Source organism: Epinephelus fuscoguttatus, linkage group LG10 (genome assembly GCF_011397635.1).
Source record: "Epinephelus fuscoguttatus linkage group LG10, E.fuscoguttatus.final_Chr_v1".
NCBI classification, from domain to species: domain Eukaryota; kingdom Metazoa; phylum Chordata; class Actinopteri; order Perciformes; family Serranidae; genus Epinephelus; species Epinephelus fuscoguttatus.
Window position 1 is genome coordinate 30,527,080 of NC_064761.1, and position 11,938 is coordinate 30,539,017.

Here is an 11,938-nt window from a genome sequence, read left to right on the forward strand (position 1 = left end):
TTGAACTTGGTCATATCTGTAGACACCCTGGTACTTCTGAACTTTTAATATTTGAATACTTCTTCCACCACTGGTAACAAGCCCATAAACACTATGATGTATCTTTGAGCAACATGTGATCTGTTTACTGAAGTTTGCTCTCACTGGGTAGAGCATAAAGTACCTGACCGCTAGGCTGCTAAATTTTATATATTTAATTTACGGTTTACAGTTTGAGACCTTGGCTAGATTTACCTGTTAATTTGCTGGTTCCCAATCTAATTGGCCTTTGGCCACTTTAAATGAAGTAATGTCTACTGGTAACCCCTCATCTGATGTTTTTTTCCCCCTTGTTTCATATGAATCATTGAAGGGGGCCCGAAGAGATAATATTATTGCATTATTAACAAAAGAAAAAAATATACAGTAAAATCTCAAAAAATAATCAGCATGATTTTATGTTGCAGAATTTTATTTCCTATTAAAGCCCAGTTTGTGACAAAGAGAAGGATAAACACCTCAACACTCTTCTTCTTATTGGGCTCTAAAGGGAAAAAATTAAAGGAAAAATATTGGCTGATTTTGCAATTATTTTTATTTTACATGTAAAACACTGTGGTCCCACAGATGGGAACACAATGAGGATGTAAAGCCAATGTCAATGAAATACACTGGTTAAGTGTACCTGGGTAAGTGTACTTAAGTACTTTCCCCACTGCTCTCAGACCCTCTGAGTGATTCTGCATCATCACAAAATGGAAAATCAGGCCGCCCATCTGCTTCAAGTCTGTGTGCCGTAAGCATAGTTCTTGGAGGGGGACACAGGGGATATGTCAGACCCTAATATTTAGAACATGTGCATTTGTACCCCCCAGTAAAAATATGAAAGTAGTAGAGGACTTTTCTTTCTGTGAACTGCCAGAACGCAATTCATAGACCAGCCCGGTCGCCAAACAAATTGTGGTTTTGCATGTTTATATAAAAAAATGTTATGTAACATTTGTACATTTCATACATATTATACTAACATTTCTAAAATATCATAGTTCTGATTACATGTTTATGAGCTGACATTGGCATCAGGAGGTGGAGGGATTGGTGAGTGGTGTGACACCTCAGCACGACAGCTGCAAAGCTGCAGGCCACTGCAGAGCACCATCCAAGACCAACTACAATAATACTGCTGCATTTCCAGCACCAATTGTGCCACCAAAAGTGGGTGTTTTATGCCAAAACATGATCTCTTCCTGACCGTAAGTGTATTTTGTCCCTAAACCTAACTGCACATTATCTAAAGTGTTATTGAAACCGTAAGTTCCAACATATTAACTACATAATAATGTACAAATGTTACATACACACCAGTGCCTCCAGTAATAGGATGTGGCAGCATCCAACCTCAAAAGCAATGGTTGCAATCTGACGTATAACAGGAAGAAGACAAAGCAGCTATGCATGGTTAAGGCAGGAAGTATCATGACATTCCCACCATAGACATGTTTGCAAAAAGGCAGAAAATGGTACATAAAAATTCACCAGAATAAAGGAAATGAAGAGTTCGATGCCCAGAATTTCCCGGAGGAGAAACCCCAGGCCCCTGCTCAGTGCTTGCTTTATGTCCCCCCAGCCCTCCAATTGATTAAAAACAAACCTATGCCCTTGCTATATGCAAATCATGTCAACTGTTATTCTATATCCAAGTAGTGACTTGGACACTGCCTTCTTTTTAGGAGGTAATACGGACACGTCACAAGGATTAGGAGGACAGGAGTGACAGAAGTCTCACAAACAACCTCCTTGGGTTACTTGAAAGAAACGCACAGTTGCTTACTCTTTTTTGAAATTGTTTTTCACTTACTCATTCAACCCAGTTGCTCACGCAATCCCACCCCCCACATACACACACACCCTTCCATCCCAACCGCCACACACACAAGCAGCAGAAGGCTATTTTCTGTCCTAGCCGTTCTGACAGGATAACAGTCCGACCTGCACCAGCATGAGTCTGCGTCCCTATCGCACCATCGCAGAGGGATAAAGGAGTTAGCGTGCCTCCATCGAGATGTGTCCTGTTCCACCTGGTGGAGATGAATACTCTTTATCAGATAACACATCTCAAACATTACAGAGCAGAGAGTTCACTGAAGCAGTCTGTGAGACAACCACTCCTCTCTCTCAATCCACTGCAGAACTCTTTGAACACAAGGTACAAGAGTCCCCATATTTAGGAGCTTTATTTTGGCCTCTGTGATGAGCTCAGATGGAGAGGTCAAAAGTGAGAGGAGAGATGTAATGCCAGCAAGACAGTGTTACTGTTAAGTATAATACCAAAATAAGTAATACCTACCTGGAGAGCATTTTTATCATTAAATCCTTTCTCAGACATGAAAGTCTTTATCACTCCACCGCACCGTCTGAAGAATACCTGATGTGGCTACAGATGTTGGGAAAGATGTACATCTGAGTGTGTAACAGTTGCACGGCTTCATTTTCCATGGCTCACTTCCTAAATGTTTTGCGCCATGTGGACCAGACAAAAACAGTGTCTCATCTGTCAACAACAGGTCTACTTACAAACTTGTTCGACGGCTTTGCTGCTTTACTTCTGGTAGAGTGTGAGGCTGCTGTGGTTTATATGGTATGATCTATAAACACTGCATCAATAGGCAACAGAAGTTGAAAGTAGGTCAGTGATTAGATTGCATGCAAGGCAATGGTCAGATGGATTATTGGCTGTAGGCGGACACAGCTTTGGAGAATTATGTCACAAATAAATTATAGTGTTACACTGAAGTTATAATGTTACATAAAAGCTGCTTTTAACAATGAATTTTACTAGTATTTTTCCACATTATTAAAAGTCTTCCTAGAGAGATAAAGAATACTAGAAATATATGTTAACAATAACTTAACTTAAGCACTCCTCTTAACTAACATTCATTCTGGGGTCCTGGAAACCCTTTAAAAGGGACAGTCCACCCCAAAATCAAAATAGATGAACTAGATGGCACTCGGCTTGTGGTGCTCAAAGCGCCAAACATATATATATACATATATATATATATGTATGTAAATATACATTTGAAAAACTCTCAGCAGTAATGTCTCTTTCCAGAAATCATGACAGCGTGACTCAACATAATCCACAGACCTTGTTGTGAGTAGTTTCATGTTGGAACTGTAGATCTTTCTACTGAACTACACCCACCAACCAAATCACTGTGCAGAAGGAAGCATGCATCTGCTCATGGATATGAGGCTTGTGCTCTTGACAGTGCAAGATGTAAACATTTAATGTATCCTCATTCAGTGGTTTGTTTGATATGCTATGAATTATCATTCAACAAATGACATTTTGTACTCAGTGTAAAGTTACTGTGGTTTGATTTCGGGGAAAAAAAATGGTGATGACACAACTTGAAATAACTCCATCCACCACACCAACCTGCCTCATTACAGGACCACTTCCTGCCTTTACTCCCAAAAGCACATCAATCCTTAATGTGTGGGTTATACACCAATTACTAGCCTAATATTGTGTGGGATATGTATGAATTTTGGTGCATTTTTGTAAGAAAACATACAGATAGTACATGAAAAAAAGTCTGAAACTGAGCTGAGCTGTAACATTAGCTGGCTCAGTGGTGCTAAGAGAGCTATCAGATGCACGCTTCCTTCTGCACAGTGATATGATTTGCGCGTGTACTTTGGTAGAAAGAATATAGTCCCTATATGAAACTGCTCACAACAAGGCCTGTGGATTATCTTGAGTAACTGGGTCGTGATTTCTGGAAGGAGACATTATTGTTATTGGGTTTTTCAAATGTATTTTTTAGCTTTGAGCACCACAAGCCGAGCTCCATCTAGTTCTATTATATTTGAGAGAAAGCAGACATCTCTACGGCTGATATCTCCAACAAGTAAGTCCTGTTTATGGCAAAGGGAGGAGTAAGCACATGGATAGTTTTTTACATTTGGGGTTTTACAAAGACCAGACGGAAAGAAAAATATATATTTAAAAGAAGATAACTGGGGTCTGTGAGGCCTCAATCAATAATGAATAGTTAAGTAAGTAGAGGATGAACTGAAAAGGCATGAAGTTAAAGATAAAACATGCTTTTCAACATTTAAAGGAAGATTGGTATATCATTTTTTGTACAATTTTAGAGTTAAAAAAGGAAAGGAGCACCGTGCAAAACTTTGGGCAGCCCAAGATGTTTGAGCTCTTAGTTAACTTTCACTAGGCTCAGATCTTAATTAGCTTGTTAGGACTGTGGCTTGTTCACAATCATTGTTAGGAAAGGTCAAGTGATGCAAATTTCAAAGCTTGACAAATACTCTGCCTCCTAAAACCTTCTCCTGTTAATCAGCAGCCACTGGCTCCTTTTAACAGCAGCCTAGCACTCTGAAAACTAAAATAACTGATGCCCACAAAGCAGGAGAAGACTATAAGAAGATAGCAAAGTGTTTTCAGGCAGCTGCATCCTCAGTTCGTAATGTAATTAAGGCATGGCAGTTAACAGGAACTGTGGAGGAACTGTGGTCAAGTTGAGGTCTGGAGGACCAAGATCGAGCAGGCTGCACATAGGATTGCTAAGGCAAATCTAAACCCCCATTTGACTGCAAAAGACCTGCAGGAAGATTTATCAGACTCTGGAGTGGTGGAACACTGTTAAACTGTGTAGCGACACCTGCACAAATATCTTCATGTCATGGAAGAGTCATCAGGAGAAAACCTTTTCTGAGTCCTCACCACAAAATTCAGCATTACAACAAGTCAGGGAAAGAACACCTGTCCAGCTGTTAAGCACGAAGGTGGTTCAATCATGCTTTGGGCTTGTGTTGGAGCCAGTGGCACAGAGAATGTTTCACAGGAAGAGGAAAGAATGGATTCAGTTAATATCCAGAAAATTCTGTAAGCAAACATCACACCATAAAAAAAAGCTGAAGATGAAGAGAGGATGGCTTCTACAACAGGACAACAATCCTGGAGACCACGAAATCCACAATGGACTACCTCAAGAGGCGCAAGCTGAAGGTTTTGCCATGGGCCTCACAGTCTCCTGACCTGCACATCATTGAAAATCTGCGGATGGACCTCAAAAGAGCAGTGCATGCAAGATGGCCCAAGAATCTCACAGAGCTAGAAGTGTTTTGCAAAGACGAATGGGCAAAAATCCTTCAAACAAGAACTGAAAGACTCTTAGCTGGCTACAGAAAGTGTTTAGAAGCTGTTGCCAAAGGGGGCACTACTAACTACTGACCATGCAGGGTGACCAGCTTTTGCTTCAGGACCTTTTCCTCTCATGTTATTTTGAAACTGTGACAGATTGAAATAAAAAAAAAGGAATCTTGCTTTGAATATTGAATAAATTAGTCCTCTTAAACTTTTTGTCTTTTTGGAAATCAGATCATCTTTTGCTTGCTTGGCTATTTACTGTAAAGAGAATTTTGACCAGGGGTGCCCAGACTTTTTCATGCAACTGTAAGTACATAAGTGCTTGAACAAAGAACATGACAGACGATACTGTGTCTTTGATGAACAGAATCACTCTCACGAACCCACAAAGCCTCTAAAAGACATCATGCTATATCTGCTGCAAGAAATGTAGTAAGGGTGGTTAGTGAAAATTGTTTATTTTCTTTTTTATTGCATCAGCAAATTTTCATCTTTACATGATGTGAACTCAGAACTGTTCAGCATGTTTCCACATCCAAAGTGATCCCCTTTGTCGCTTTGCAAAAGTTTAATTTAAAAGATACACAGGTTACCGAACTAGAAAAAGGAATGTGGGAGAGAAGCGGCGAGCTTTTGGCCCCGGTGAGCCTCTGAGAAAATCTCCTAATTTGCTACTCTCACATGGACCTTTGCTTTCTTTGGGGCTGCACCTACTCATTTATTTCATTGAAATCAGTCCGAATTGGGGTGGTTTACAATTGACACAACGAGTTTGGCATGACCTTTTCTCCTTGCTGTAAATGGGTACTCATCGAATCTGAAGGGGAAGGTCGGGGTGCTGGAGGAGGAGGGATGGGGGTGGTGGTGGAGGGGGATGGGAGTTGCGTTGGCTGGGGGCCGGTGGGGGATTGGGTGGAAATCACAGCAGTGAAAATGGCAGTGCAGTGAAAGAGGGGCCTGATTGCATTGGGACAGCATGCAAGAGGGAGCAGCATGCTCAGCCCAATCAGAGCGACATAAGGAAAAAGTGCTCTTATCAACCAGTAATGGCCCACTTGACAATCACACAGGCACAAAACTGCTCTATTTAACGCTGATTGCAAAAACTGCTGCCCCCCTATCTCAGAGCCGCATGACTCCCCGACATCTCCCTGCCACCTCCCAGCTTTCAGCCAAGACCCTTTCCTGAATGGAATTTATAATCACCTCTTCTATTTCTACGCTAATTGTTATTTTAAGACTTAAGCTGTGTATTAGGCAGTTAGTGCTGGTGAAATGTCTGCCTTGATTACTGTGTTTATTGCAGGCATTGGAGGCATATCCATCTCAATTCCACCTGCTTGACAGCCAGGTATTTTATTGCTTGTCTACCTGGTTGTTCATCCCTGCTCATGTCCATGTGCTTAGTGTGGGAGAGGCCTGCTGCAGTGCACATCTGTACACGTAAAGGTGAAGCTCTTTGATTTAATGAAAAACTCAGACATTCAACAGCTATTTTAGCTTCAGTCTCTACTTTAATATGATCTAAAACCCACATATTTTTTTTGGATCTTATTACGTTTAACAGTACAAATGTATCCTTCACACAGTATCTCATGTGTATCTTGATTTGGCAACACACACTCTGACATCAGCCTGCTGTCACCTTTTTTTTTTTTTTAGATATATATATTCACAGAACACCACTAATAACAGTAGTAGCAGTAGGATTATAAATACGTTTCCATTTTTTTGCTCCTTGATATATTTGTTCACTCCTTGTGTAAGTAAACTGCATTAATTTATTCACATTGTGTTTACTTTATACTTTGCTCATTCTACTTTTTACGAATAATAACACTGACTCAGATAGATTTAGCTCATAATTAACCTCCTGAGACCTTGTGTCCTCGTATGAGGCCATCACATTTCTGGTTTACTTGACCTTATATTTCATTCTACAGGTCTACTTAGCTTAGACCTGTTGTCCTCATTTGTGGACACTTTAATGTGCCATCTAGTCACAGTAAGACCACAATACACTAATCCATGTTAAAACAAGATGGCAGCCATCACTGCCAAGTCAGTCTGCAGCCAATCTTGACACAAAACTGGACAAGGTCCAAAACCTGATTACATTTTATGGTTGAAACATGTTTATTTATGATTAATATTGTTTGTATTTTGGTATGGCAACAAATTTGACCAATTTAAGCAACAGTAACAAGCTATGACACTGTTAATTAGGAAGTACTCATTTGAGGACACTGGGACTTAATTATTGTCTCATTTGAGGATGTTGGGATTTTATTATTGTCTTGTTTGAGGACACTGGGACTCAGTTATCATTGACAATGTTTAGTTTTTTATACTTATCGGGTCCTACTGATGCCAAATAGCTAGGAGAAATTAAAAATACATATCAAACAAAAGACTTCGACTCGAGTCAGGCTCGAATCACAAATTTGATGACTTTAGACTTTAGACTTGAACTTTACAGCCAGTTACTTGTGATTTCACTTAGGCTTGAGCTTTTTGACTTGAAACTATCTGGTACGTTCCCCCAAGTATTTAAAAGTAACAAATCAGTTAATTTCCCGTTGTTTCCTGAATCAACTTCTTATTTCATTTCGACATTAAACACACAACAAACATAATTATAAAAGCAAAGTTGAATGAAGAATAGTCTACAGAAAATGTCTTGAAAATTTGGAAAGGGTGAGTTCTAGACCTTTTTCCAATATAAGATGCGAAAACACAAGACAAGACAGAAACATACAAAATTCATTATGTTGTGACACTGGTTATTATTGCAGCCCTATGTTTTTGTTTTTAAGTGCAGCTGCACTTGTTTTAACAAGTAAATACAAGTTTTAAATTCTACTTTTTCCTGTCTTGCATCATCTGTCCTCAGTATCTTCCCAGCTCACCCTCGTCTTTTCTTTTCTTCTGCCTGGTTGTGTCAAACAGCCACAGGTGTGCGTTGGCATCCTGGTGTGAAACAAGAGGGAAACAGAGCGATGCAGAGGTGCTGGTGAGTGTCAAGGTGCAACAACCACACTGAGGAGGCACCTTTGATCTGGGTCCACCTTGCAAAGCTCAGTCAGTCACAAGAGATCAAAGTACCGGGAAAAGACTACAATATTGATTATGATAAATTATGTTAACTTCTCGTACTTTATCTGTGTTTTATTTGTTTGTATTTTCAGTATATGCTTGAGGAAAAAATGCATGATAGAGCATGATTATAACTTTGAAGCAGGGTAGCGTTACCACATTTTCTTCTCTCTTATTATTATTATTATCAGCAGTCAACTGTATTACTGTTTACATGCTCCACTCTTTAGTTTACACACTGTATAATTTGATGAATCACAACCAATCATTTCTTAGTCACATGGAATAATACAACTTAAAAGTCCAATAAAATGTGATCCCATCTCCTCATTTAACTCATGCACTGTAATTTACTCTTTTTTTATGCGTCTTCTTACATTGTTGGCGGCTGCTTTAAAATTGCCCATGTTTGTGGATGGTTCTGGTAATCCATGGTTTCTGATTGTGGAATGATTGAACTGTCCGCACATCCTGACCTCAATAAGACAGCTGCATAGTTGCTTCTCCTGAACATGGGCAGTGTATGGCAGTTTATGCCAGAAGTCAGTGTTAAAAGTTTAGCTAATTTACAAGGCTTTTTTCTTCAAGGCACTGCCACATAAACATATCAACCATTCATGTGTTCTGTGAGTCACTTTATTTTGACACACATGGTTTGGTGTGTCTATTTCTGTCATCTTTTCATGATACGTATCTCAGTCTTGTGTCTTACTTTATCAGATGCCAATTGTCAAGACTCCATAAAGGATAGATTCCTATAATGTTTCAGCATTTCAGCACCTACATGACCCTGTACATTGATGCATATGCATGTAAATGTAAACAAGTAAGTATTCTTGTATGATGCACACAGCCATTTAGCACCACATAAATACCATGTATAAATGACCAATCATCTTTTCCTACAATTAATTTGCTGACACATTATATGCTTCACATTTGTTGGATTTGTCATGAAGCTAAGGGTTGTATTATTTGTGTTACTGTGGTCCAATGCCTGCATAATTGGAAATGAAATATTGATTATGTCCAATATATCTTGGTCAAAATAATGACTGTTTGCACAGTGACCCTTTTGAACAGAGACATTTCCTTATTGTCAGGACAACCTATTCAGTAGAGACCATGAGTTCAACCTCCAGCATCGTGCTCCAATGTTCCTGAGAAAAACCCTGGACTCCTACCAGCTGAAGGGGAAATCTGACTCACCTGTAAGTACCACATTATACATAGAAATCTGTATCTGTGTCTCCTGTTGCATATTTGAACAGGATGTTATCTAACAACAAAAGCACAGAACAATCTTCTCCCCTTCCTTCCTCAGTGTATTTATGATGTGATCCTCAGGTAGTAAGACTCCCAGGCTTTGTTGCATATTGATACAGAAGCATGGCTCCCCCCACTGGTCAACCGTGGTACTACAACCACTTTAATTGACCATAAAAATTAGCGGGTTTTGCCACAAAATCTGAAGACTAGGTCTGACATGTTGTGTGATACTGCAACACAATATTGAGGCCATGAATCACTGGATGAAAGACTGCAGAAAGCAAAGCCACCACACATAAATATATCTATAAATATGGAAAATTAACATTTGATTAGATATACCATTCATTACTATCTATTGTGTGAGTTAATGTGGCTCTAATTAGTATTACATAAGATGTGGCTTGTGTATAGTCCATACACTCAGAAAATGTGAAAATGATGCCGTGTCCCAGCAAAATTAATTTTCCATACTTCCACAAGAGGGCCACAGAGGACCTGCACATCCTGGTAAACTGTGTGACTCTATTTGCTGAGGTGAAAACTGTCACTGAATCAGTGATGTTCTCATTGTGCTGGATGGTTGATCTATAAGATCAGAGGCAACAGGAGTGAGTGAAAGCAAACTATTATTTTTTAAATGCATATATACTATAACAATGTACACAAAACACATACACACAATAGCAATTACATTTATCAGCACGACTGTGCAAATGACTTGCCATTACATATCTGTAGGGATATTATAGTAATCATTATTTTGCCTGCTTTTATTTTGCTATTGACTGTTGTTGCTTTCAGTATATAACATAATTATAGTGTTTCATATTGCAATATGATTATGAGGTTACAGTGGAATATTATTTTCCTATTAGACTAGACTAGTTAAAAGTCATGAGAGCATGAGAGCTGAGGGGATATTTGGAGCACTGCTGGATTAAATTGAAGCCACTGGTTGAAAATAAGTATGATTACCCAGGTATGGTTAATTTTTAAGGTAGGCTTTATTGAACTTTGCCCATGTATTTCCATTTTCTTCTACTTATACTTATACTCTACTACATTTCAGAGGGAATGTTGTTCTTTTTATTCCACTACATTTATCTGGAGCTGTAGTTACTTTACAAATTAAGATTTATATTTTAAAAAAAACATGATGACATTATAACATAGGTAGCCAGTGGTTGCCACCTTTTTTTTGGCTGGTATACCTCATAGGAAAACTATATGGTCTGGGCATCTTGTCACATTTCACCTGCCTATTAGTAGTTCAAGCAAAGACCGATTTTTGCTCTAAACTGAAATTACTCTTCAAGCACCATGAAGGTAAAATTATCCAACATTTCATAAAACAAGCAAAGACTAAAGACCAAAATATGAGTACTTCTTTTTGGTATAACTTTTTTTCTCTCTCCTCTCCTATTAATCTTACATGACACCTCTGATCTTTCATGTGACCATTTGTAAGGGGCCTGACCCCTTGGCTGGTAACCACTGAACTACTTAACTGCATCTAGATTTATAACCGGAGACACCTGTAGCACTCATCATTGTTTTCTTTCTCAAAATGTGGGATGGTCTTCTCTTTCTATTAGAAGTGACCAGCATTTGTTTTATTTATTCACAAGGGACTTCTTCAGAAATTGCTCTCATATTTGACGTCACTTATTGGCTGGAGAGTTGTAACACATAACTCACATTTGCAGGACTGGTTAGTGCTGCAGGCTGCTAGAACTAACACTGATTAAGGAAAGATTGCTTTTAGATTCTTTGCACCACACACCTGGAACAAATTGCAGTGTAGTTTGAAGCTTGATACTCTGTGTCCTCTGTGTTAACTTGTTTTAACTGATGCATTATTAAGTTATATGTGTATATATGTATAATAATATATAATATATAATATTATATTTTGTTTTATATATGTATATACATACATTTATATTGTACGATATTGTACTTTTTAAATTGGTTGTTTTATGTGGTTATTTATGTACTCAGGTCTGTCTTGAAAATTAGATCTTAAATAAAGGTTTCTAAACATTTTGCTGATCTTATGTAAAGTTGGATTTTGAATGCAGGACTTTTACTTGTAATTAAGTATTTTTACACTTAAGTAAAGGATCTGAGTCGCCTACTTCTTCCACCACTGATTAAAGCTTTATAGCATTTTAATGAGTCACCAGTAAATCTAAAATAAGTCTAAAACCTTAGGAGGCAGTTTTTTAGATGATCAGAAATAAAATAAAATGAACTGAGTAATGAATCAGTCATTAAACATGCACCTCAGAGTGTGTGTGAGTGTGTGTTATCCAGGTTTAGATGTTAGTGGGACTCTGTAAGTGGAAACCAGTCTCATTGGCAGCATCGTCACGTGATCTCCCATGGCAACCGCTGAGTGTCATCAGTTCC